This window comes from Ursus americanus, chromosome 19 (assembly GCF_024610735.1).
Source record: "Ursus americanus isolate L20-20 chromosome 19, mUrsAme1.1.p, whole genome shotgun sequence".
NCBI classification, from domain to species: Eukaryota; Metazoa; Chordata; class Mammalia; order Carnivora; family Ursidae; genus Ursus; species Ursus americanus.
This window is the reverse complement of record NC_142145.1, coordinates 47693455-47719481: the sequence shown is the minus strand read 5'-3', so window position 1 is coordinate 47719481 and position 26027 is coordinate 47693455. Positions and strand designations below refer to the sequence as shown.

General features: G+C 37.4%; 1 protein-coding gene across 11 annotated transcripts in view; it reads left to right on the top strand.

Moving 5' to 3' along the window:
* Positions 1-26027, top strand: part of GREB1L (GREB1 like retinoic acid receptor coactivator) — a 265250-nt gene that overhangs the window by 94878 nt on the left and 144345 nt on the right. For 9 of the 11 annotated variants that reach the window (XR_015727761.1, XR_006776899.2, XM_045781922.2 and 6 more), the window contains exons 2-3: positions 4705-4809; positions 24411-24518. The gene's annotated coding sequence lies outside the window, so the exon portion shown is untranslated. Of the gene's footprint in view, positions 1-4704; positions 4810-16812; positions 16859-24410; positions 24519-26027 lie in introns of all 11 variants that reach the window. The other 2 variants (XM_087869932.1, XM_045781919.2) reach the window with 2 other exon arrangements.

Here is a 26027-nt window from a genome sequence, read left to right as displayed (position 1 = left end):
CACTTGATTTTTCCCTGCTATTCTTTTTTTTTCCCCCAAGATTTTATTTATTTATTTGGGAGGGAGGGAGAAAGAAGCACACAAGCAGAGGGAGCAGCAGGCAGAGAGAGAAGCAGGCTCTCCGCTGAGCAAGGAGCCTGATACAGGACTCGATCCCAGGACGCTGGGATCATGACCTGAGCAGAAGGCAGACACTTAACCAGCTGAGCCACCCAGGCATCCCAACTTCCTGCTATTCTTTTTAGGGTTCTCCTTAGTTTCTTTACTTTTTATCCCAAAATAAGGTGCACTTTGTCTTTCAACTGATAAACCATTGGTCCACATACCTCAACTCCATTAATTAGAAAATTCCTTGTATTTTGCCTCTCAACAGAGATTTTCCCAGGGTGGGTAATGGAAGGAAAACTAATAAAGAAGAGTGAAGATCATATTCCTGGATGAAAAGTTGTCATTCTGGATTAAGCTTTAAATTTATCTTTTTAAAAAAGATTTATTTATTTGAGAGAGAAAGAGAGCGAGCACTCAATCATCTGCATGTGTGCATGGGGGGAGGGGTAGAGGGAGAGAATCTTCAAGTAGACTCTCCACTGAGTGCAGAGCCCAATGTGGGCCTCGACCCCACAAGCCATGAGATCATGACCTGAGCCGAAACCAAGGGTCCGATGCTTAACCGACTAAGCCACCCATGCGGGCCAAGCTTTAAATTTATCTTATTAGAAAATTTGAATTTTAAAAGATGCAATCGTAAAGCCAGAACTTAATTGTGTATAATCAGAATGGAGCGAGTTAGGAATCACATTTTCTTTTAGTCTGACTTCATAGTAGACCAGGAGTAACAAAAAATTATTTTCAGACCTCAATAATGGATATCATTCTGACCTCAGAAGTCTCTAATTAGGATATTTATAATCTGTATAAGTAAATTCATGTTTAACCAACGTAACATTTGTTAGTTCTCTCTTGAGTTTTAGTTAACAATCTTGGTTACAGTTCGGACCATTTCACATATTCTTTTCTGTTAGAGAACATAGTGTGAGCTAGCTTGAAGAATGCACATACAGGGTTTAAAGGATGTAGGTTTGGGTATCAGCACTTTCTCAAATAAGTCACTCAATCTTTTGGAGTCTGTATTCTAACGAATACAACATGTATCCCAGGATGTTATTGTGAAGATTAAAGGAAGTAAAGTGTATCAAAGCTCTCATAGTTCTGAGGTGTTTTTAGAAAACTTTGGTTAATTTAGATATGGTTGCATCTAATGACAATTAGGAAACCTTTCTCAACCTTAGGCTAAGATAATATTTTGTGGGTCTGTTATTTTCATAAACTTTTTTGTGTGTGACCAACCTAAAATAATCACATTTTTATAAAGATCTAGCACCTAGAACATTATAATTATGTCTCACTTTTATTCTCGTCGCCTTTCTTTAAATCATGAAGGATACTTTATGGCAGTTACCCTACTAAATGGTATGGGTTTATTTGATCATATATCTATTTTTTGCTTCATTTGCTTGCTTCTAAGATCCCTCCCAGTTCAGCCCACGCTCGGCATCCCTACCCACAGGAGTTGATGATATAGGAATATGATGGGGTCTCCACCACCACAGCCCCTCACATAGTAGCCCGATAGGGAAAAAAGTTGGTTCTGGTGGCAGAGGACATACATGTGATTACCTGGCTTCTTCTGAGTGTGGTAATCTTATAAAGATTAACTGAGATCATATACATGAAAGAACTCTATAAAAGCATAATTCTTCCTATAGTTAGGGATTTCTATAAGCAAGAGTATTAACATCGATTGTATGCCTAATATATGCCAGGTGCTTCACATACTTTATAACCCATAACCCTATGAGGTAGGAAATATTATTCTCCTTTTACAGATAACTAGCCTCAAGCCACATGGTTGTAAAGTGGTAGAGCATAATTTGGATCAGATTTACCACTCCCCACACCCCTTGTCTTCACTGCTTTAGGACCAGCACAGGTCAGGCCATTGTTGGTCCTGCCTCTTAACTACTAAGGAGAAAAGGAAGAGACAGAGGAGACAATGAAAGGAGACACTCAACGAATGCAGTCAGCCAATACAGAGCTGAGAAAATACTCTGGTACTGACTTGATAGGACAGATTTCTGCCACTGTCTATGTGACAAAACTGCAAAGTCTAGAGAAGCCACAGCACTAGTGAAGGTTTGAGGGAGTTGAGGATGAGGGTTGTGTTCCTTATTTGCAGTAAACTTGAAATGTGGCTCAGCCACCAGTCCCTCTATTTTTCTACTTCCTTTTGCCTCTGTCAAACAAGGGTGATTGATTATATTTTTAAAATAAATTTTACAAAAATTATAAGTCTTACTATAATGTTATGATTATATAACTTCTCTCTTTTTTTTTTTTTTTAAGATTTTATTTATTTGACAGAGAGAGACACAGCGAGAGAGGGAACACAAGCAGCAGGAGTAGGAGAGGGAGAAGCAGGATCACTGCTGAGCAGGGAGTCCAATGCGAGGCTCAATCCCAGGAGCCTGGGATCATGACCTGAGCTGAAGGCAGACACTTAATGACTGAGCCCCCCAGGCGCGCCTGATTATATAACTTCTAAACCTAGAGGAGAGATGAAGCCAGAAAGCTGTTAGGATTTCAGACTCACTGAACTTTTCCAGTGTTTTTCCACTTGATCATACATGAAGTCAAAGTTTTCACCTGTCCTAAAAGCTGCAGGTGACATCAGCCCATTAGGTGTGAACTGTTTCTTTTTTGTCAGTGAAGACTTGCTTATGACCCTATTAGGGTTTGACAAAACAATGGGAGTAGTTCTCAAAGGGAAAGTGGGAGCTGAACTACTTGTGTTCTTGGTGAGGGGTGATTATTTATCAAACTGAGGAGGTATAATGAGAAATTGATTTTCAAATAGAAATTACAGAGAAAGGTTTTCATTATTATACCTCAAATTTGACTTATAGGCTTTTAGGAGTATTTAAATGATCAGAACGCTTCTTGCCTGTCTGCTTATCTGTTATTGATAGGGGGTCTTCAAACACATTTGTAAAATTTCAGACTGATTGATGGTCTGTACACCTGAAAATGTTGAGTGGAAGGCCATTTGATCCAATTCTATTCATCTTGTCAGTGACCATGTCTTCTTAAAGGACTTTCAATAAGTAATTATTTCTACTTTACATCAGCATTATTCAGCTTAGCACTATGGATATCTAGTGAATAAAACTGGCAAATAATTTTGGAAGTTATTAAATTTATTGAACATAGTTCTCTAACTCCCCCCTCAAAGCAAAAGAAAACAAACAGCAACAAATATCATCCTCCTCCACATGGAAGTAAATAAGGTTTTCCTTCCACATTTTCAAATGTAAGCATCTCAACTGTAGTTGAGTTTAAACTTTGCGAACTAAACAAGCCTGGGAAGTGATGGAAAATGTCCAGGAAATTATACCATGGCCTCATGTTTTGCTGCTTTTCATTTTGGCAATTCATACTTTGAAGTTTTACTTATTTTCTTTGTAAATGAGGCAACAATGTGGAAGGAAAAAAATCACAGTTGGAGAGATTCAAGTTTTTCTAGTTGGTGCTTAAAGTACTAGTACTTGTGAGCAGAGTGGTACATTGAAATGGTGTGTACAACACATTTTAAAGTCATTCCAGGTCTTCAGAATGTCAGGAGGATTAAAAGGGGAAAAGGCCAGCATATCTGGTTCATGAATTTTTTTTTTTTAAATAATGATTTTTTATTATATTATGTTAGTCACCATACAGTACATCCCCGGTTTCCGATGTAAGGCTCGATGATTCATTAGTTGTGTATAACACCCAGTGCACCATGCAATACGTGCCCTCCTTACTACCCATCACCGGTCTATCCCATTCCCCCACCCCCCGCCCCTCTGTAGCCCTCAGTTTGTTTCTCATAGTCCATAGTCTCTCATGTTTCATTCCCCCTTCTGATTGGTTCATGAATTTTGGTCGTGAACATGTTATATTCAAGAACCATGTTTAGGTCCTTGTTCTTTCTAGGACAACTTTTTCAAACACACCTTAGGTGGAATTTTTTTTTTCTTTTAATAATTACACTTAAGCACCTGATGATCTAATGAAGACAATTTCTTAATGTGTCAAAATGAGCTCTTTGTATCTTGTTTGAATCTTTTGTTGCCTTAAGCTAATCTGCTTTAGGGTTCTCAAATCCAGGCATTTTACAAGGCAGACTCTAGCAATGGCATTCGTTTGGAATGCTGCCTTTTGTTTACTAGCTTTCCCAGACCCTCACTGCTTCCTTTGGTCATCTGGTGTCTTCGCTAATGTGATTGGTACTCCTAGGCTCTGCAGGTAGCCACGAGCCTTTATAAGTGGGATTTACAATGGGACTCACCACCCTGGCTGCTAATGAAGGGAACCGTGGGGATTTTGTTTTTGTTTTTGTTTTTGTTTTTTTCTATCTGTCTTCCAAAAGAGTGAAGGAAAATTGAGTTCTGGGCTTGTTAATTCTCTCTTTTCCATTTACTTTAATTTTTACAATTGATTTACTAACTGTGGTGCAAAAATACACATTTAGGAGTCAAATGTTTCATCTGCCAGCCCTTCATGCTAATCACTGGAATTGTTTATTATTGAACCTGGAAAGAACAAAGTGGGGTCTCTGTTTAAACTCAACCAACTGGCATTTCACCTTCATCTGTTTTTGTCTTTCAGGAGATTTTTGACCAATTTGCTTGTTTAAAAAAAAAAAAAAGGCATATGACTGGAAGCCTTGGATTCTACTACCAGCCTTGCCATTTAGTACTTCTGTAACCTTGAGTAAGTCACTTACGCTTTTTGATTTCTCATCTGGGAAAAAAAAAAAAAGAAGGAAAGTGTTACCAAGGTACATATGAGATCTGAGATAGTGTTTCATATCCTAGCTTTCTTCTCTTTTTACTAGCAAAGTGAATGACAGTGTCCTTTTGTTTGATTTTTAGATAAACCTACCATTGAAAAACATCTTGCATCTATTAAATGTTTTAATCAGCAGTCAAAGCAATAATTAAATATAAAATGTCAGTGTCTTCATTTTAGAGGTAATCTACTCTGTAGATTGTAGTCTAACCTTATTGAGATAGGTATTTTTTTTTTTTTTTTGCCATTTTCCAATTGTGAAACATGGCACCCATGGTTTTTTTTTTAATTTAAGTATAGCTGATATATAATATTATATTAGTTTCAGGTATACAACATAGTGATTAAACAGTTATATACATTATGAAATGCTCACCATAAGTGTAGTTAACATGTCTTCATACAAAATTCTTACAATATTATTGACTATATTCCCCATGCTGTACTTTTCATCCCCTTGATTATGTATGTATGTATGTATTTATTTGTTTGTTTGAGATAGAGAGTGCACACAAGCATTTGAGGGAAGGGAAAAGGGGGACCACTGAGGGAGAGGGAGAGAAAGAATCTTAAGCAGGCTTCATACCCAGCACAGAGCCTGATGCAGGGCTCAGTCTCATGACCCTGAGATCATGACCTGAGCCGAAATCAAGAGTTGGATGCTTAACTGACTGAGCCACCCAGATGCCCCTTGCTTACTTATTTGATAACTGAAAGTTTGTACCTCTTAATTCCTTTGACCTATTTTGCCCATCCCCCTAACCCCCTTCCCTCTGGCAACCACCAGTTTGTTCTCTGATTTTATGAGTCTATTTCTGGTTTTTGTTTGTTTGTTCATTTGTTTTGTTTTTTAGATTCCACATATAATTTAAGTCATATGGTATTTGTGTCTCTGACTTATTTCACTTGAAATCCATGTTTTAATTGTGCTTTATAAGGCCGTGTTCTCAAGTGTGGTTTAAAGGTCTCCAGGGCTCATGGAATTTTTGGATTTTATTTTATTTTATTTTTATTTGTTTTTTTGGTTCTGGTCACTTTTTTTTTTTTTTTTTAATCTTTGGATTTAAGAATAAGAAGGGACATCTGCAATCATCAGGTCCAATTCTTTGAGTTTTACCAACATTCAGAAGCATTTCAGACCCAGAAATGCTTAGTAGCTCCTTCATGGTCAAAGAGCCTAGAGAGCCATCGGTAAGGTCCAAACTCCAAAGTCAAAATGTTACGTACCTGGTGGAGGTGTCCTACCTAACTACCTCTTAATGAAAAACAGAGAATGAAAGGTTGAAAGGAGGGGATTGTTTATTCCAAGTCTGAAAACTTAAAAATCGCTGCTTGATAGAATTAGATAGTTGGTTATTTTCCACATTGCAGCTTCCAGATTAAAGTCAATCCCACAAATGTTTAATGAAATACTGTGTATGAGGCATTGAACTATGGTGACGTTCCTGCAACTGTTGGAAATCACTATCCCAGCCCTGAGAGACTCTGCAGTCTAGCCTGGAGATAAAATAAGTACATAAGAGGAAATAAAAATGATAAAAAACACAGGTTTTCCAAAGGCAAAGAACTTTGGAGTTTTCACAGTCTCAAAGAACTTTGAGGATTTCAAAGTCCAAAGGGGAGATGGACTTAAATAGAGCCTGATAGGACAAGTGTTCATTAGCAGATCAAAGGTAAAATCAGTGTGCTCTGGGAACTCACAGGCAAGGTCTTAAATCAGAGTGGGAGAAAAGAAAGGAACTAGTAAAATGATAAAATTTTTGTAAGTTTTCCTATTCTCGAGTTGGTTATTGCTGCTGGAGAAAACCCCTCAACTGTGCAGATTGATGTCAACTATAAATTCATTCCCTCTAACCCTAAATACAACTTAATTATATCTTTGAGTTGAGTGCCCTTGGTGAGTGCCTCTCTTCTTTCTCTAATCAATTATTCTAAATCTACTCCACTCTCCTTAAGCCTGTACCCAACTGCCTTTTCTTAGCACATCGCTCTTCTTATTTCTAGGAGTCCTTGAAGAGTCTCAGTAATTGCCTTGATTTAGCTGACCTCTAAGAATCAGTGATACCAAGTGCTTTATCTTCAACCCCGTTTCCCTCTAAACTTCAAATTTCTCTATCACATTGCTGCTAGATCTCTCTACTTGGATATTTCATAGCCCTCTCAAAATCAATATATCTAAGACCTGAATGTATCACCTTCAATTCAAAACCTCATCTTCTTCCTCCAAGTGCCCTCAAATAGAGGAAGTACCACCATTCTCCCCAGTTTGCATTTTAGAAACATGCAAATGCAGAAAGAATGTCCAGTTAGAAAGCTGTAATCATCCAAACCACTGTCCTCCTTGTTACAATATTGAATACATTGTCTGTAATTACATGAGAGAGAACATAGTCAAGTGATTAAAAACATGGCTTTAGGGGTACCTGGCTGTCTCAGTCCATAGAGCATACAACTCTTGATCTTGGGGTTGTGAATTCAAGCCTTACATTAGATGTAGAGCCTACTAAAACAAAAAAACAAAACAAAACAAAACAAAACCATGGCTTTAAAGTGAGGTGGATCTGTATATGATTCCTGGTACCACCATTTACCAGCTAGCCATGTGATCTTGAGCAAATTATTACACTTTCTTAGACTGTGTTACCTCATCTGAAAAGTGGGGACATAGGAATATTTACATCAAAGGGTATTTGGAGGGTTAAATGAGCTATCACATATGAAGCTTTCAGCAATGATATTCCTAACTAAGATCTAGGCGAGCAAAGACCATTTCTGTCTTGTTCACCATTGTATTTGCAGGACCTGGTGCAGAGAAGGCACTCAATAAATGTTTATTGAATGAATACGTGAGGTAGTGCATGTCTAAATTGAGGTACTAATAGTGGAGAAGGAGAAAAGGAATGGAAGATAGAGACCTAAGCTTTACCCTGAATCACTTATCCATGCTATTGGTCAGCAATTCCTACTGATTTACTTTCTAAGTATTTCTCAGTTTTCTCCATCACGATGGAGGCATCATGATCTCTCACCAGGACTATAGTAGAAGTTTCTAAGCACTCTCCCTATATCCTGTTTTGCCTCCTCATGAGTCCCTTCCAGACTGCCACAGAAGAATCTATTTAAAGCTGAAATGGGAACATGTCATTTCTTTAACATCCTTTCACGTAGCTACTTTTTATCCATAGGATCCAGTCTCAGCTCCTCACACCTGGGTCTACATTTTCATCTTCTTTTCCTGCCATTGACTCTCTCACTTTTCATAGTCTAGTAATTGCAGACTTCAGAACGTACTGTGCTATTTCACGTCTTCATGCTTTTGAGAGGGACTTGCTTAATCTTTCAACACTCTTGTCTCCTCTATCAGTTAGGATTACATTTCTCTATAAATGACAGGAAACACTAAACACCAAGTTAGAAGTTTATTTCTTTCCCACATAAATGAAGTTTGGGGGTAATTGTCTACAGCTAGTAAAGCATCTCTGCTGTCATCAGGGACCCAGGCTCCTGTCCTGTGGTTCTGCCATTGGTGTATCTTCCATCTGTTTTCTCTCCTTTCCCTACCCTTGTAGGACCTTATTCTATTAGTAATCTCTTCTCCTCGGCATCACTACCTCACCATTTCCTTGGAGGGAAGAAACTCACCCTGTGAGCGTCCCTCATTCTAATGTCTCTTTTCTGCCATTCTACCTTTCCAACAGCTACCTCCTGATTTCCATCCTAGTTCACCACACTTCTTCAAGGACTAATTGCTACATGGCACATTTTCATTCTTGGTCTTATTTGACCTCCACTACCTGTTGAAACTGTTGACTACGTTCCATTTCTCCAAACTCTCTTGTCCCTTGGCCTTCACAGCCTCATAGGTTCCTGGTTTCCTTCCTACTTCTCCTACAGATCCTTCATTTGCAAAGAGGGTTCCCTCTTCCTTTGCTTGACTCTCAAATGATGGTGTTTCTCAGACTTCCCTCCTTGACCCTCTTACTCCACATACTTTCTGTATGATGGTAATCTCCCCAGTACTGCCACCAGTTGTCTCTGTGGCCGCTGTCTATTTCTAGGGTCTGTTTTGTTGAGTTCCCACTCCTGAGCTTGAGTCCTAAATTTCTAACTGCCCACCTGAAAGGCTGCTCTTCTGTGTTCCTTCTACCCCTGATTATGTACAATCCCCATCAACTCCTTCTAGACTCATCAGAAACCTTTTATATGGTCTCTAATCCAACTTTCATATTACTATCAAAGTTATCGACTATTTTTAAAAAATCTAATTATGTTAATTTTTTTAAGGTTCCATTGGCTTTCTCCTGTTTCTGGGATAAAATTCAAATTCCTGATTTGGCATATATGGTCCCTTACAAACTGTCTCCAACCTACTTTTTATTTGTTTCCACTACATTTGTTACTTACACACACACACACACACACACACACACACACACACGCACACAAAATGTTAAAAAGAAAAAAAAAATTTATTCTCAGGGCACCTGGGTGGCTCAGTCAGTCAGGTGTCTGACTCTTTTTTTTTTTTTTAGGTGTCTGACTCTTGATCTCATCTCAGGGCTTGATCTCAGCTCAGGTCTTGATCTCAGGGTTGTGAGTTCAAGCCCCACGTTGGGCTCCATGCTGGGTGTGGAACCTACTTAAAAAAAAAAAGTTAAAAAAAGTTATTCTCAGTTCTTCAATGGCTGTCATCCCTCCCTCTTGCTCTCATAACTCCTGACTCTTTTCCTTAGGGCCAGTTCAATAGGGGGAAGAAGATGGGAAGAAAGTGACAGTACTGTCCAGGTTCGACCCAGACGTGGGCCAGGTAGATATTCACAGGATTCAGACAGAAGGGCTGGTGGCCTCACAATGATTTAGTCTAACTAAAGTGGGCTGGAGAGGACATGGCATAAGTCTTCAGAGGCTTTAAAGGCATCTCATGGGCTATGTCAAACCCAGAAAAACTGACACCAGGAGAAGAATGGGGAGAACCAGGGAGGCAGTCTTGTGGGAAGTTTCACAATTCTCCCATGTTGGGAGGTGCAGAAAATCTCGATGGCATCATTTTTGGCAGAAAACCTTACTCCAGTGTTGGGAAGTCACAAAAGTGCTACAGACTCTGAGAAAGACTACAAGAGGCTCAGTTTCACAAAGCACAGTGATCACAGACCAGAGCAGTGGGGATCATGCTACTGACACAGAAACTACAAAATCCAAAAGCAGGGAGAGCGGCATTTCAGGGAGTCATCCAGACTTACCCCAGGTCAGACAACCCAGTGAGTTTCACAGAGCAGCCGGCAACAGGAGGTGGGTGTCACATATAAAGGACTTAAAATAAGCAGCTAGAAGAAAAGAATGATAGAAAACTGCTCCATGGCTCTCAGGAATGGAGGGTAGTACTGGGAACTGGGTGGACACGTGGACAGGAAACAGCACCAAAGAGGTTTCCTGTTTTAACAGTCAATTTGGTGAGGGGAAGAAGACCCAGGAGGTAGGTGACAGGAAAAAAGTTGGGGTCCTGTAGGCAAGTCTCTGGAGGCCGGATCAAAAAGAGGAGCACAGGGGCGCCTGGGTGGCACAGCGGTTAAGCGCCTGCCTTCGGCTCAGGGCGTGATCCCGGCGTTCCGGGATCGAGCCCCACATCAGGCTCCTCTGCTATGAGCCTGCTTCTTCCTCTCCCACTCCCCCTGCTTGTGTTCCCTCTCTCTCTGGCTGTCTCTATCTCTGTCAAATAAATAAATAAAATCTTTAAAAAAAAAAAAAAACAAAACAAAACAAAAAGAGGAGCACACACTGCAGACCAGTGATGAAACCCAGCTCTGGGCCCCAAATGGGGGCCGTGGCTGATGGGGGTGGGTTTCACCGACAGAGTGGCAAGTGGAATAGCCTCACAGTAGTTGTCACAGGGCCACAGGGAAATATATGGCCATTAGGTCACAGAGGTCTCCTTCCAGCCTGGATGGGAAGGCACAGTCTCACACAGGAGGTCTGTGGACACCTCGATGGTAGAAGGCTTAGAGGTCCTCCTGTCGACAGTGGCCCTTTTTGGCAAAGTGTCAGCAGAGAAGGTGGTCAGATTTGTTTTTCATAACCTGGGGTCCATTCTTTGGGTGGGCAGATATTCTTGATAAGAAATCAACTTTTGAGCCTTTGAGGATTTTCTTTGCTCTTTGGGAAAGTCTCCTCTGGAAGAACCTTTATGGCCTGATCTGGGAAAGGGAGAGTCAGCATTGGCCCCCCCATCACCTGTGACCAATGGGCCGTACCTGATGCTTAGGCCTCCCCAGAATGAGCTTCTGCCCTAGGGAGGAGGTAGGAGACTCAACTGTGGTGGAATCTTTTGTCCCCTTGATACTGGAGGACCTCTGTGAAGAGAGTCTCCATTCTTTTTTGCCTGGCTCCTTTCATTCAACATTGTGTTTATGAGCTTCATCTAGGTTGCCTATAGCAGGAGTTTGTTCACTGCAATGTAGTATCCCATTGCATGTACCCACAACAACTTAGTTATCCATTCTACTGATGGTGGACATGCAGGTGAAGTCCAGTTTGGGGCTGTCACCAGGCTTTCCATTGGCCATGGGGGGAGGGTCCAGAAGCCTGGGTGGTCTGATGGGACTCCCATCTTCCTCGTCTCCAGTCTCTTCCTGCTCCCACAGTTGTGGCTCCTGCAGTAGCAGCTGCTGCTTCTGATTCTGCTTCTTTCATTATTTCAATGGTTACAGCAGGTTGTGGAGGGCAATGAGTCCTCAGCCTACTTGCCACTCAACCCCTCCCTCCAATAATGAACCTTCAGTATTTCTAAAACACGCTATGCCTTTGACATTCTGTTCTACTGGCCTGCGTGGTCCTCCCAATTCTGTTTGATAAATCTTATAAAGCCACCCAAACATCATCACTTCTTTGATATTTTCCTCATTTCTCTGGTCAGAATTGCTACAATCTCTGTACTTTTACAATACTTTGTTCCTACTTTTAGTGAACGTTTACACATTTACGTATCTTTCACCTCTAGATTGGGGTCTCTTTAAGATTGGGGACTGCATTTATTATCCTTCCTAGCACAGTTCACAGACCTTCATAGGTGAATAAATAAAAATAATGAAATCAGGAATTAGGAATAGCTTTTACTCTAATAATTATGAGTTTTGTTTTGGACATACCAATTTCAGACGTAAAGAGTTGACATATTGAGATTGGGTGGAAAGCAGCAACTCAGAAAAGATTTTATGGCCAATGACATAGATGTAGGAGTTACCAACAAAGACAGTAATAAACACTGATGGGGTCCCACATTTTCCAACTATGGACTAAAGAAAAGTAGAACATTTATGGGAGGTAGAGAAAGGGTTGGGAGTTGGAATTTGGGGTATGAGGGAGAAAATCCATAGACATCCTTGTTGGTAAAAAAACAACAATATAGTTGACACTTTTGCCTGGGGTCCTCTCCCCTCTACCAGAAGTATGCAGCCCTTCCACTAATTTAAAGTCCAGAATCAAGAAATAGATAGATCAAAAGATGTTCATTCAGGGGCGCCTGGGTGGCACAGCGGTTAAGCGTCTGCCTTCGGCTCAGGGCGTGATCCCGGTGTTACGGGATCGAGCCCCACATCAGGCTCCTCCGCTAGGAGCCTGCTTCTTCCTCTCCCACTCCCCCTGCTTGTGTTCCCTCTCTCGCTGGCTGTCTCTGTCTCTGTTGAATAAATAAATAAAATCTTAAAAAAAAAAAAAAGATGTTCATTCAGTTTCCTCTAGGATTAGAAGTTACTGACTCAAAATTTTCATCCCAGGCTCCTGTTGGCTACTTCAAACCCTTGTCCATTCTTCATCTCCACTTCTCTGGTTTTTTGTTGGGGGGGTGGTGGTGGTGGTGGTGTATGTGTCTGTGTCTGTGTCTCTGTGTGTTTCTGCCTGTTTTGCAAAAGCAAGAGAGAGTGGGTAAGGTGGAAATATCTATTTTTCCCTTAAAAAAATGATAAACTAAAAAAACAGAAAAAAATCATTTTTAAATAGAAAAATAACATCTTTGGGGTTCTAATTAGTTAGATAGATTCTTTAACTTACTCTCCTTTGCTTTCTTAGTGCCTCTAGGAAATAAACACGGGCTTATGTAGATTATTTAATTAAACAGACAAAGTGAGTTCTGTGTTTCCATGTGACTCCTTAACATTTTAAAAATTGATAAATTTAATTGTATAAAAATTAAAACTGCGTGGAAAAACAACAGCAAACACCAAAAGCAAAAGGCAAAATGGCAAACTGGGGGGAAATGTGCCCCATATCATACACAAAGGACAAAATTCTTTAATATATAAAAAGCTCCTACAAATCAAGAATAAAACCAACAACCAAATTAAAAACAGATAAAAACTCAAATTTCAGAGAAGAAAATTCAAGGGCTTTGAACACTTGAAAAGATATTCAATTTCATCCATAATAAGAGAAATGCAGACTAAAACTACACTTAGATACCATTTTTTATCTGTCAAATTGACAAAGATCCAAAAGTAGATAATATTCTACATTGTTGAAGGTATGGGGATCCATAAATTGCTAATGGGACTGTAAATTGGTTCAACCCTTGTTCAACCTTGACTTGGTACCTCATTATCAGGGATTCTTTCCAAACTAGCTTTTCTCTGCTTTTGGCAGTTTCCCACTTGATGTGGTCCTTAGAAAAACTGAACTACAATTGAAAATGTTTCTAATGTGTGGAAGAAATGAAGATTGCCTTGTGTATGCTAAAACAAAACCAAACCAGGGCAGTTTGGCAATATTTAATAAAATTAAAACAGCATATATCCTTTGACCCAGCAATTTTACTTCTAGGAATTTATCCAAGTACTAAATTAGTGTATGTTAATTAGTGCAGGGTTGATTATTATAATATCTTTAGTAATAACAAAGATTGTGAATTAAGTATCCATCATTAAGGGACTAGTTTAAAATAATCATGGTATAGGGGTGCCTGGATGGCTCAGTCAGTTAAGCATCTGACTCTTGATTTTGGCTCAGGTCATGATCTCAGGGTCATGAGATCAAACCCTATGTCACATCAGACTCTGAGCTCAGCAGGGAGTCTCCTTGAGATTCTCCTGTCTCTGCCCCTCTCCCCTCTGTGTACTCTCTCTCAAATAAATAAATAAATCTTTAAAAATAATAATAATCATGGTATATACATGCCAGGGAATTCTCTGAGGCCACAAAAAAGAATGAGGAAGATCTTTATGTGTTTATGTAGAAAGAGCTCCAAAACATTTTTTTATTATTTTATAAATTTTTTACATCATGGTAAGTGTACTTTTTAATATCCATCACCTATTTCCCCCGTCCTTCCACCCACCTCTCTTCTGGTAACAATCAATTTATTCTCCATAGTTAAAGAGTCTGTTTCTTGGCTTGTCTCTTTCTCTCTTTTTTTCCCTTTGCTGATTTATTTTGTTTCTTAAATTCCACATGTGAGTGAGATCATATGGTATTTGTCTTTTTCTGACTTATTTTGCTTAGCATACTCTATAGATCCATCCATGCCATTCCAAATGGCAAGATTTCATTCTTTTTATGGCTGAATAATATTCCATTATACATATACACCACATCTTTTTCCATTCATCTGTCACTGGACCTTGGGCTGCTTCCATAGTTTGGCTCTTGTAGATAATTCTGCAATAAACATGTAAGGGTGCATATATCCCTTTAAATTAATGTTTTCGTATTTGGGGGGGGGGTAATTTCCCAGTAGTGCAATTCCTGGATCATGGAACAGTTCTATTTTTAATTTTTTGGGGAACCTCCAAACTGTCTTCCACAGTGGCTGCACCCAGTTTTCATTCCCACCAACTGTGCATGAGGGTTGCTTTTTCTCCAGATCCTTGTTAATACTTGTTGTTTCCTGAGTTTTTTTTTATTTTAGCCATTCTGTCAGGTGTGAGGTGAAATCTCAGGGCTTTGGTTTTTGTGGTATTGATTTGCATTTTCCTAATACTGATGTTGGACATCTTTTCATGTGTTTGTTGGCCATCTGTAGATCTTCTTTGGAGAAATGTCTGTTCATGTCTTCTGCCCATTTTTTAATTGGATTATTTGTTTTTTGGGTGTTGAGTTGTATAAGTTCTTTATATATTTTGGATACTAATTGTTTATCAGATATGTCATTTCCAAATATCTTCTTCCATTCAGTAGGTGCCTTTTAGTTTTGTTGATTGTTTCCTTCACTGTGCAGAAGCTTTTTATTTTGATGTGGTCTCAATATTTTTTTGTTTGTTTGTTTGTTTGTTTCCCTTGCCTCAGGCGAGTTGAGTGATGTTGTTATAGCCAATGTCAGAGAAATTACTGCATGGGTTCTCTTCAAGGATTTTTATGGTTTCAGGTCTCACATTTAGGTTCTTAATGCATTTTGAGTTTATTTTTGTGTATGGTGAAAGAAAGTGGTCCAGTTTCATTCTCTTACATGTAGCTGACCAGTTTTCCCAATACCATTTGTTAAAAGACTTTTTCCCATTGTATATTCATTCTTCCTTTATCAAAAAATTAATTGACCATATAACTGTGGGTTTATTTCTGGGTTTTCTATTCTATTCTGTTGATCTATGTGACTATTTTTATGCCAGTAATATATTGTACCATGCAGTTTTAATTACTCTCACTTTGTAATATAATTCAAAATCTGGAATTCAGTTTTGTTCTTTTTCAAGATTACTTTTGCTATTTGGGGTCTTTTGTGGTCCCATACAAATTTTGGAATTGTTTGGTCTAGTTCTGTGAAAAACACTGTTGGCATTTTGATAGGGATTGCATTAGATCTGTAGGTTACTTTGGGTCATGTAGACATTTTAACAGTATTTGTTCTTCCAACCCATGAGCATGGTATCCTTCTATTTGATTATATCATCTTCAGTTTCTTTCATCAAGTGTTTTATAGTACAGATCTTTCAGGTCTTTCACTTCTTTGGTTAAGTTTAGTCCTTGGCATTTTATTATTTTTAGTACAATTGTAAATGGGGTTGTTTTCTTAATTTCTCTTTCTGCTTCATTAATAGTGTATAGAATAGATTTCTGTCCATTGATTTTGTATCCTGTGGCCTTACTGAATTCATTTATCCGTTCTAGTAGTTTTTTTTGGTGGAGTCTTTAGGGTTTTCTATATATATCATATCACCTGCAAATAGTGAAAGTTTTCTTCCTTACAATTTGGATGCCGTTTATTTCTTTTTGTTGTCTAATTGTTGTGGCTAGGACTTCCAGTACTATGTTAAATAAAAGTGGTGAGAGTGGACATCCTTGACTTGTTCCTGACCTTAGGGGAAAGCTCTGTTTTTCCCCATTGTGTATGATATTAGCTGTGGGTGCCATGTAGTAATTCTTATAGATAATAAAGTTGACTTGGACTGTCTCCAGTGAGCTTCACATTCTCATGCTAGCCCTACATTTTAAATTATTAAATTATTCAAACAGGATTTATGAGTACCTGCTATGTAGGAGGACACCACAAAAGTACTGTAATATCAATAATAGGCAAAAACAGAAAAACATAGTCCCTACCTTCATGTAGTTTAGAATTTAATAGGGAAGACAGACATTAATCACACAAATTGTATAGCTCATCAGTGAGTTAAATGCTAGGAAGGATATGAATAATGTCCTCTGAGAGCTTTTAGCAAGGACTAAGGGGATCAGAGAAGCAAGGCTTGAGACCTAAAAGGATAAGGAGATTTAAATTGGCAAAAGTAAAAGATAAGATGGGTGGAATTACAGGCAGAAGGAACATAACTGTGTAACGGTTGTTCACTGTTGCTGGAGCACAGCGTTTAGGAAGAGAACAGTGCAGGGTAAGGCTAGAGTGATGGGCAGAGATATTTACAATATTGATTTTTATCCTGAAAGTAATATAAAACCATGAAGGGCTCTAGCAAAGGATTGACAGATTATATTTGTGCTCTAATGCAGAGAAATGATTGGAGGGTACCAGAGAGGCGGAAAGGAGAGCAAATAGGTATGTTGGTGCTGGCTGTTGGCAGGAAACCTCAGGTCCCATCCACAGAGCTGTCGGAGTGTCCTTAACAGCACGGTGACTGCCATCTCTTAGAGCAAGTGATCTAAGAGGTCAAGGCAGAAACTGCAATATCTTTTATGACCTTGGAAATTACACGCTGTCATTTATTTGGTATTTTAGTGATCACAGAAGTCAACCTTGATTCAGTGTGGGGGAGGGGATTACACAGGCGGCATGAATCATTGAAGCCATCTTGGAAGATGGCTACCACAGACCAAACGCTGTAGAGCTCCATTTCATTTCTGGGTGGTGTACCGTGGGAGGGCAAAGGAAATTGAGAAGCAGCATAGGGGAAGGAGGAATACCAGAAAGGTTGTGAGATGAAATCCAGCCAAAGAAAAGGAAATTTTAAGAAATCTACCAAGAGGACATGTTAAAGGAAAACCAAAAAAAGTTAATTGAATTTAGTGACTTAGATTTAATGGCCAAAAGCTCTTCCCTCATAATATGATTTCACATTTATTTTGACTCACCTCCCCTTATAGCCTTTATTGAAGAGACTTTTCCCCCACCTTTTCTTTTGTTCTAAAGGAACATTCTAATGTTCCTTTAACACCCCTTATGGATGTTTTCATAATGTTCCTCACAAAATTCTACTGATACTTTGAGTGGAATTGTGTTAAGTTTATTATTTTGTTTGAGAAACCCAGTTTTACAACGATTAGACTTCTCTTTAAAATACCTAACACATTTCTCTCTGTGTGTAAATTTTCATTTAAATCACCTAAATAAAGTTTGGCAATTTAAAAAATGTTATCACATAACTGTCATTAACTTGATTCCTGGGTATTGTTGTTGTTGTTGCTACAGTAAATGGGATCTCTTCCCTGCCCCCATTATCACGATAGTGTTTTCAATCTAGAAATGTATTTCCTTTATCCCCATTTTATGGATATGGAAAGAGGCCCAGAGAAGACAGGTGACTGGGCTACAGTTACAGAGTGGGAGAGCTGGGGACTGCAGATTTTGAACATCCAGATTTTATTGTGCTACATTAATAGGAATGAAGTTGCCTTCCCAAACCTTATTAAAATTAATAGTCCCTTAAGTATCAGTCTCTTTGTCTTTTTTGTTTTTTTCTTATTGCTTTATTAAGTTTTTAATTTTAATTCCAGTGTGGTTAGCATATAGTGTTATTCAGGTGTATATTATAGTGATTCACAATTCTACACATTACTCAGTGCTCATTATAATAAGAAGTATCGCTTTCTTTGTATCAGATTTCAAAGTAGTACTATACATTTTATAGCATATCTCCACTTTTTAGCAATGTCAATTTGAAATATAGTGTCATGACTTGAGGAACTGCCTCTCATCTCCATTCAATTCTCCCAAGACTTGATTCCTTACCAGACAGGAACTATTTTTTTCTTTGAGGTCTAAATAGACCTAGCAACCTATTGCACTGAGTAAATATTTAATGAAGATTGAATATTTCCTCTGTGGTGGATCAATTTACTCTTGTTGATTATCTGAGGAAAGCTTTTTTTTTTTTAATGTCATGTAGTAGGTTAAGATACTTGTTTTCCTGAATATTGTTATTAGTGCCACAGTATGTTTCAGTGATTTAAAAATGCATGTCTCTTAGATTTTTTCCATCATCTGTTTTTCCTGGTTTATATATTCAGTTTGAATTATTATGTTGTCTCAAATACAAATCTGAGATCCATTGACCTGGTAGCATGCAATAAAGTCATTTGCTGTGAGAGTTGTTTTTTCTTGAATTTGCGGTACTTGGAGCTCTGAAAATGAAAACTATTTGCTAATGAGATATAAAGATCTTTTAATGGCAGAAATATAATTTTTATTGGCAAATATCTTCAAAAACAGAAATAATTTTTAATTGACAAAAATGTGTTTTTCTTATATTTTTAACTATCAGTATATATTTTACCTTATTATTTTAAATTTTTCTTAACTAATCTTAGGTTTAATTGAAATATATTTATATTTGCCTGTAAGTCTCTATATGAAGTTAGTAACATAGCTTGAAAGTTTTCAACTTTTAAAACTGGAATGACCGTAGTGGAATCATTTAGTGCAAATTGTTATTGTGGCATTCAGATGTAATTTATCAGAATCGATTAGAAAAACAAACTCATTTAAATGGTAGGGAAAAGGTGCATATATATTTCATCCACTTTCTACACTAGGAAGTATGTGAATGTAATTTTGAAATAGAGAATTCATGCTCAGTGACAAAAAACTTTTCGTTTTTAAGGAATAACTTCATTGTTTTTCACATTTGATAATTTCTGGGACCTATGTTTCAGTTTAAATAACTGTTAACATTGTTGTTTTTTCACTAGAGGAAAATTGTGTGATGACAGTTATAGTACATATTTGATAATAAGCTTAGAATAAATCAGTTAAGTCACAGTGGTCTGATATCTGTTTTTAAGGTCTTTTTGACCCAGGAGTGTATGACCTGTGAAATCCTGTGAAATCTCTACTTTTTGGATTTGTTAAGGTATTTTACAATGCAAGGATTTAAATTTAGATGAACATCACTGCAGGAAGTTGGCTGATGTGGCCCAAAACATTAAGAGTATCAAGGTGTAATATGGAAAAAGTTTAACAAATTCCGATAACAATTAACATATGTGAGAAGAGAGAAGGTAGTTAGAAAGTTTCTTCTCTTCCCCAACTAATCACAAAGAGAAACTGAAATTTAACCTGGTATTTTCAAAGCTCTGATTACTCAGCAGCATTTCATTTTGTGTAGCATTGCCAAGAAAATGTATCCAAATCTTGAGTTACAGACTATTCTTACATCTGATTGGAAGGGGCATAGAAGTTGTTTATAAGGTTGCAGATCCAAAGCCACACAAATGAAGGTTGAGACTTGGGGGAGGGTTTGACTCAGGGAAGGGAAGCTTCGTAGACATTACAGCTCTGTCCAAAGGCCAAATGGGAGATAAATCACCTCTGGCCACCTCTCTTATTATTGAAATGGTTCAGCCCTGGGGTTTAACTGAAGGACTTACAGGGTTTTGAAGTGCAAATAGGATGGTGAAGGGTAAACCCTTTTAGGGTTTCATTTTGATGGATTTTTTTCCTGTGTGGATTTCTGGCACTGACTGTGATCTGGAAAGGGCCCTTAAAAAAAGAAAAGTTTTGTTTTGTTTTTGATCAATCAGGCAATAAGAACTTTCCACAGGGGTGTACTTTTCCTGCATGCATATCAATCCTATTGTGTTTAAAAGTAGGTCATTTAATTGGGGTGTGGTTTTTTTTTTTTTTTTTTTGGAGCCCTCTGCAATGGAACTGTCATTTCAAGGTCACGTCTCTCTTTTTGATATTAACGCCAAAGTTTGAGAGTCTTGAATGATGTGGTACTTTTAGATCAATAGTTTTGTGGAGGGTGGGGATTACTTAGGGTCAGGGTATGTTAAACAAAAAACAAAATAATCTGGTTAAAGATCAAGTCCATATTAGAACAAGTCCTTTTTATATTGATAAGCAGTTTATAATTAACCTTTTTTCCATTGCGTTATATAAATTGTATGTGTTTATTTTGTATACAATCTGTATTGTCAGCATTAAAATAAAAACCAGAAAATTCTGAGATTCCAAAATATTTGTACTATCTTATTTGTACAGATACACTGAAGCGTTTGGAGAAATAAGGGATACATTAAAAAATGTTTAAGAAACAGATATGTTGATTTATCAAGTTGAACATTTTTTTTACCCCACAAGTAATTCAAACCCAGAAGCTAAAATAAAATATTTTTTAAATTTTAGAGATTTTTAATAAAATGGGAACGAGAGGACAGTCATTGATGACTTCAAAGAAAAATAATTGTAGCTAAAGGCTTTTTGTGCAAAAATTTTAAAGGAAAATTAAAATATTTGTATTAAATGTCATGGTATGTGCTTATGATTCTTTTAAGAACTATGTTTGACAGAACTTTTCTTGAGCATTTCCCTCTATTTTAGATTTAACATAGATATTTGAATCATTTACTCTGTTTCAAAATGATAATGTATTTAGCTGCTGCAGAGATTGCCCTCTGTGTTGCTTGATATCTATTATAAAACAGTTGTTAATCTCTGTAATTGACATTGATCACACAATGTTCTTAAGTGACCTCTAAGTCGGTTTTTGTTTTTCTATTCTTCAAAAATTTCCCTTCACTGGATTTATCTAAATTTAGAATTAAATTAAAATTAGATGTTAGAATTTACATTTACCTATTGCTGCATGACGATTTTAAATAAGATGCCTAAAAAAAACAAAAAACAAAACCCTAGATGGCATCAGGCAGAGTCCCCCATATCTACCAGCATCCCTGTCATTAGTTTGTTGCTGGGAGATGTTAATATGACCCTTCCTTTGTTAGAAAAGAGATCTGTAGTCCTTCCCAGAATCCTCTTGTTAACTGTCTTTTTAACCCAAGTTGGAAGTTGTCTGATGAATGAATCGTGAGCCATTTTTATGAGCTACACATATTGTTGACATTGTGTCACACGTTGCTTTTTAATTTCTAATGTGTTTTTAATTTGCAAAGCATGCCTGTGCCTTTCACAGCAGTAGAACTGAGTCAGCCTTTCTGAGTCCAGATATTGCTTTATGCAAACAAGACAGATCGGGCATGTGGATGCTCTATCTCTTAAGCCTTAGCATTACTGCAACACACGCGTGAGCAAATTTCACTTTGCATATTGTTGAATAAAAGAAGATACTTGAGAAAGACTTTTTTTCCCAAGAACTTCTCTTGCCTCTTGGCAAGTGAATTGCCCCAATATAAAAGCGTGGGGAGGGAAAAGTGAGCTGCAGAGTGAAAAGGCAATCCACAAATAATCACTCTTTTCTGCCTTTGATTGTGTCAGATTTTTTTGTGTGTGTGGCAATTGTTTTCTTTTTCGCTTAGAAGAGGTTTATGGTCCAATGTCTGTCAAGTCAGCCCCTGTCTTAGGGTTGCAGTTGTATTTCTCTCTGGAGTTCCTAGAGGTGATGTTATCTTTTGTTCACTCAGCAGTGTGGTGGTTCCTGAGAGCATCTGTCACTTTAGGCATTACAAGATGGATGGGTCTCCAGTGAACTGCTGGTTGAAGCAAATGGTGAAAATAAGAAAAGACAAGGGGGTTCGGGGTCTGCAGAGAGGACAGACAACAAGGAAATACTGTTAGAAATCAAGAGTAAGCTGAGCAATAGAGAAAGAGAGAGCAAAGATGGATCATATGTCATTTTATAAACATCTTGGAAATGAGAGTCTTTTGGTGGCTACCGTGATCTGAGGGGGACATCTGCATCATGGTAAACAATTCTGTGCTTTGGATTTGCAAAATGTATTTGGACATTTAAAAAAAAAATGTCTGGGAAAAGTGTTGGGAAATTGCAATGACATACATTGTTTAATATGACCATTTTGCTGTTTGAGAATTAGTAGTCTTTTAAAATGTAACGATTTAAAATTTTTCTGGTCTTTAAAATTTTTCTTTATATTTTCATTTTTCTTTCCTTCCTCTACTTTTTTTTCTTGTAAGCATTTGAGCAACTGTGGATATTCAAATGTTGGAAAAGTATTAACCACATAACCAACATCTTTACTGTTTACTTAAGTTTTTTGACATTTTTGCAGGGGGATTCTGAAAAATCTATGCTCATGCCTTAGGGAGACTGGGGGCATATTTTAAGTTATTTTAAGTAAACTTCCAGTTAATTTAATGGGCTCTTTGATGAAAGAAAAAAATATAATTGTTACTGATCTGTCAGAACAAGGTGGAAATTTTGTATTCTATTTAGAAATTCATTTTGTTGGCAAAAGCCAAAATTTGTAAATTTGGACTGATGCAGAACCGGGCCGGTGGAAGAGAAGGAGCAGGAGGGAGCTTGGACAGAGAGTAGGAAAGGGGAAAGGGAGATGGGAGGGTGCGATTGAAAAAAATGATTTTGTCAAACTTTCTGGCATTCGTCTATGAAAAAGACCATAGGTTGAAAGGCAAAGAAATTAAGATGATTAGAAGCTTTAAGCTATACAAATGGTGGAGTCTCTTCCTTCTCTATGGGTGTAAATAATAGATGAAAGAGTAAGAGTGACAACAAAGGATCAGGTCGTTTAAGAGAATGTGTGCAGCCTGAATAGGGGTCTGTGGCCCAGGGCCAAAGGTCTTAGCTTTGAGTGTAATTAGAAGAAAATACAAAAATGTCATTACTAGCAGGTGAAGTGTGCAGCACGTGGCCAAAAATTAGCAATTTTAGACTCTGAAGCTATTGGAATTGGATTACTGACCTTTTTTAAAAATCATTAAGGTCCTCGTGGAGTCATATAGTTTCATTGGCAGTAATGCAGTTTGACCTTGTTGACCATATGGGGTAATCTTGGGTTTGGATGTAGGTAGCAAGATTCCTGACTTACAAAAAGATGTCTATTTGTGTGTGGGTGGATGGGAAATACATGAGTTTGAAAATCCGGGTCTTGCTTTTTTAATTGTTCTTTTGCCTGAAGATATTCTTCTGACAATAAGAAAGGTAAGATAAAGATTTTTATTTCAAAATCTAAAATGGTTCTTTTCTGTCTTTCCTCTCTCTCAAGTTGGCATAAAAGGACAATAAACTTAAAACTATTTCTTTAGAAAGCATAAGTTAATATTACTTTAAATATTTTTAGTGCTATATATATGCATATTGAAATTAGTATATTCTGAGGAAAATCCCCTTTTGTTTTCCTTTTAGACGCAGTAATAAAGGAATAAAAACACTTCGAAGTTACCTATAAAAATCAGTGACAAATAATTTTTATTTCACTTGATATTTTATGACTATATGTCCTATTTGTCCACTCAATAGTTTATATTGACCATAATCTATTTAAAGGAGAGAATAATATGCACACTGTAATTTTCAATGTTGTATGTAATTATAATTATTTAGTTTAATTACTTCTAGAAATACCCTACTCAAAAGGGTAGAAAACAGTAAGTCTTTTTTTCTTCATGCAGTCTCTCTTTCTTGGAGATTATTAAAGCATTGGTTCCAAAAAGTAGAAAAATACTTTTAAACAATATTAGTTCTGTCTTAAATTTTTGTTAGTTCTTTGAGGAGGTAAATTTTGGCTAAGCATCAGAGATTATAAAATTCAAACTCCTTAGAATAAGAAAATTGTCTTTCGTTATTTTCATTCCTAAAAATAAAAATAGTCTGTGGGGCTGTTAACATATGGTAACACTTGTCAAAACTACAGACTTGACAGATTTATTCAACTTACATTTAGTAGGGTAGGAGTAGGGGGGAAATTAAGAACAACAAATTATTTTTGAGTATATATAATTAGGAGTGATTATTTTGGGAATATTTAAGAAGGAGGAATACCTGTATTTGCCAGTTATGATGTATATGGAGTTATGTAAGACTTTAATAATTCATTTCTAATTGTAACTTTTGTAGAGGTGTTCATATTTAAATTATTTTCTTCTGGTATATAATGTATTTGGAAACTAATTCATGTCTTTACATATATATTTTTATTTTTTTATGTTTTTGCAGGTGCACAAAAGCTTTAAACAAGTAAAATCTAGACAACAGGCTCCCTGAAGTGTTGACAGCCCAACTTAATCATGAACGTGATTCAAAAATGTTAATAAATAAACCAAGGTATTGTACAGTTATAATACCCACCCCCCAATTTTTCAAGATCAAATTTGTTTTAGGCAGTTATATTTAGAATTTAAATAGAGCTACTATATTTGGTTCCTAAATTGATTAAGCAGATAATTTCTATGAGCTCTTCTTCCATTTCCTCCTGTTTTCCTCTCCCCTCCCCCATCCTCTCCACCAAAAGGGAAAAAAAAAAAAAACACCTTATTCAGCATTAAGTTTTTGCTTATTCAGTATTGCTGAATAATTTTTTTTTTCCTGGCAACAGCCTTTGTGTTATATTTTTGTATACCTAAATTAAGACAATAAGAATTCAGTTTTTTATTCCCCTTTGTTGACTGTGGTTTTTATCTTTCGAATTGTTTAGTAAGAGAGAAATCTAGGTCATTGGCCTCTGCAAAAAAAAAAAAACAAACCCAAATCGTAGTGACTGTAGAAACATTTTTATCATATAACACTATTTTGAGATGTATGTTTTTAAAGTTTTATGACAGGGTTTTTTTTTTTTTTTCTATTTTTAGGAGGCTTTTAGTTTAGAAAATACTGCCTTTTTTTTTTCTCCCTCTGTCAAAGAAAATTAAAAATTTGCTTAGAATTAAGGGTTTGGGGCTGCTGTTTTAAGGAACTCTTGTTCTGTCTGGGCATAGCCCAAGACCGTATGTCTCCTTTTGGATGTTACAATGCGTTTGAGTAGCCTGGCATTTCCAAAAGAAGGCAAAGATCTTTCCTCCCTGCTGAATTCTTCTGAGGCCAAAAAGAACAAGAGGGTCATTGCCACTTCAGCGTGGTCACTGTTTGTGCGTTGGTGACCATGCAGACCCTGGAACCTAGTGTTGGCTTAACATTTGGGCCTGGAACATCTGGAAAATGATCAGAGAGGGAGTGGAGGAGACAGAAGAGCGGAGAACGTTTGCGTTTTGTTACACCAGGTGCTAAGAGTTAGCAACATCCCCTGTTTGATATGGGAGGCAAATTCTGTGGCCCTGGAGTTAGGCTTCAACAATTGAAGAGGTCAAAGGACAGCTGAGTGGGGTCAGTGAGACACCATGGGGTGTATTTTGTTACTTAGTAAAAGGAGCAGCCTCCTAAAACCTTAAAGGATTCTCTTGAAAATCTGTGTTGTGAAAAGGTTTTATGAGTCTCATTGCAAAAACTCCTGATTTATCTAAGGAATGCTTGCTTTTGTCTAATGGAAGGATAATCCTTACCAAATGTTGGCAACTACTATAAGAGTGAATATAGGTCTGAAAGAACAGTGAGGGTTTGAAGTGTACTTTGCTTTCCAAAATGTTTATCATTTTAGTGTTTGTCTCTCAGTGAAGAATTTTACACTGTTGAATTACCAGCCTTTTCTTTCCTCAGAGCCAAAAGTGGGGGTAGGGGAGAGACTGGTAAGGAGCAAGCCTACATTAATTTAAAGATTATTCTAACGAGCTTTTGACTGACCCACAAACAGGATATTATAGACCTTTAAAAACAACAAAACTTGTTAACTATGAAAAGTTA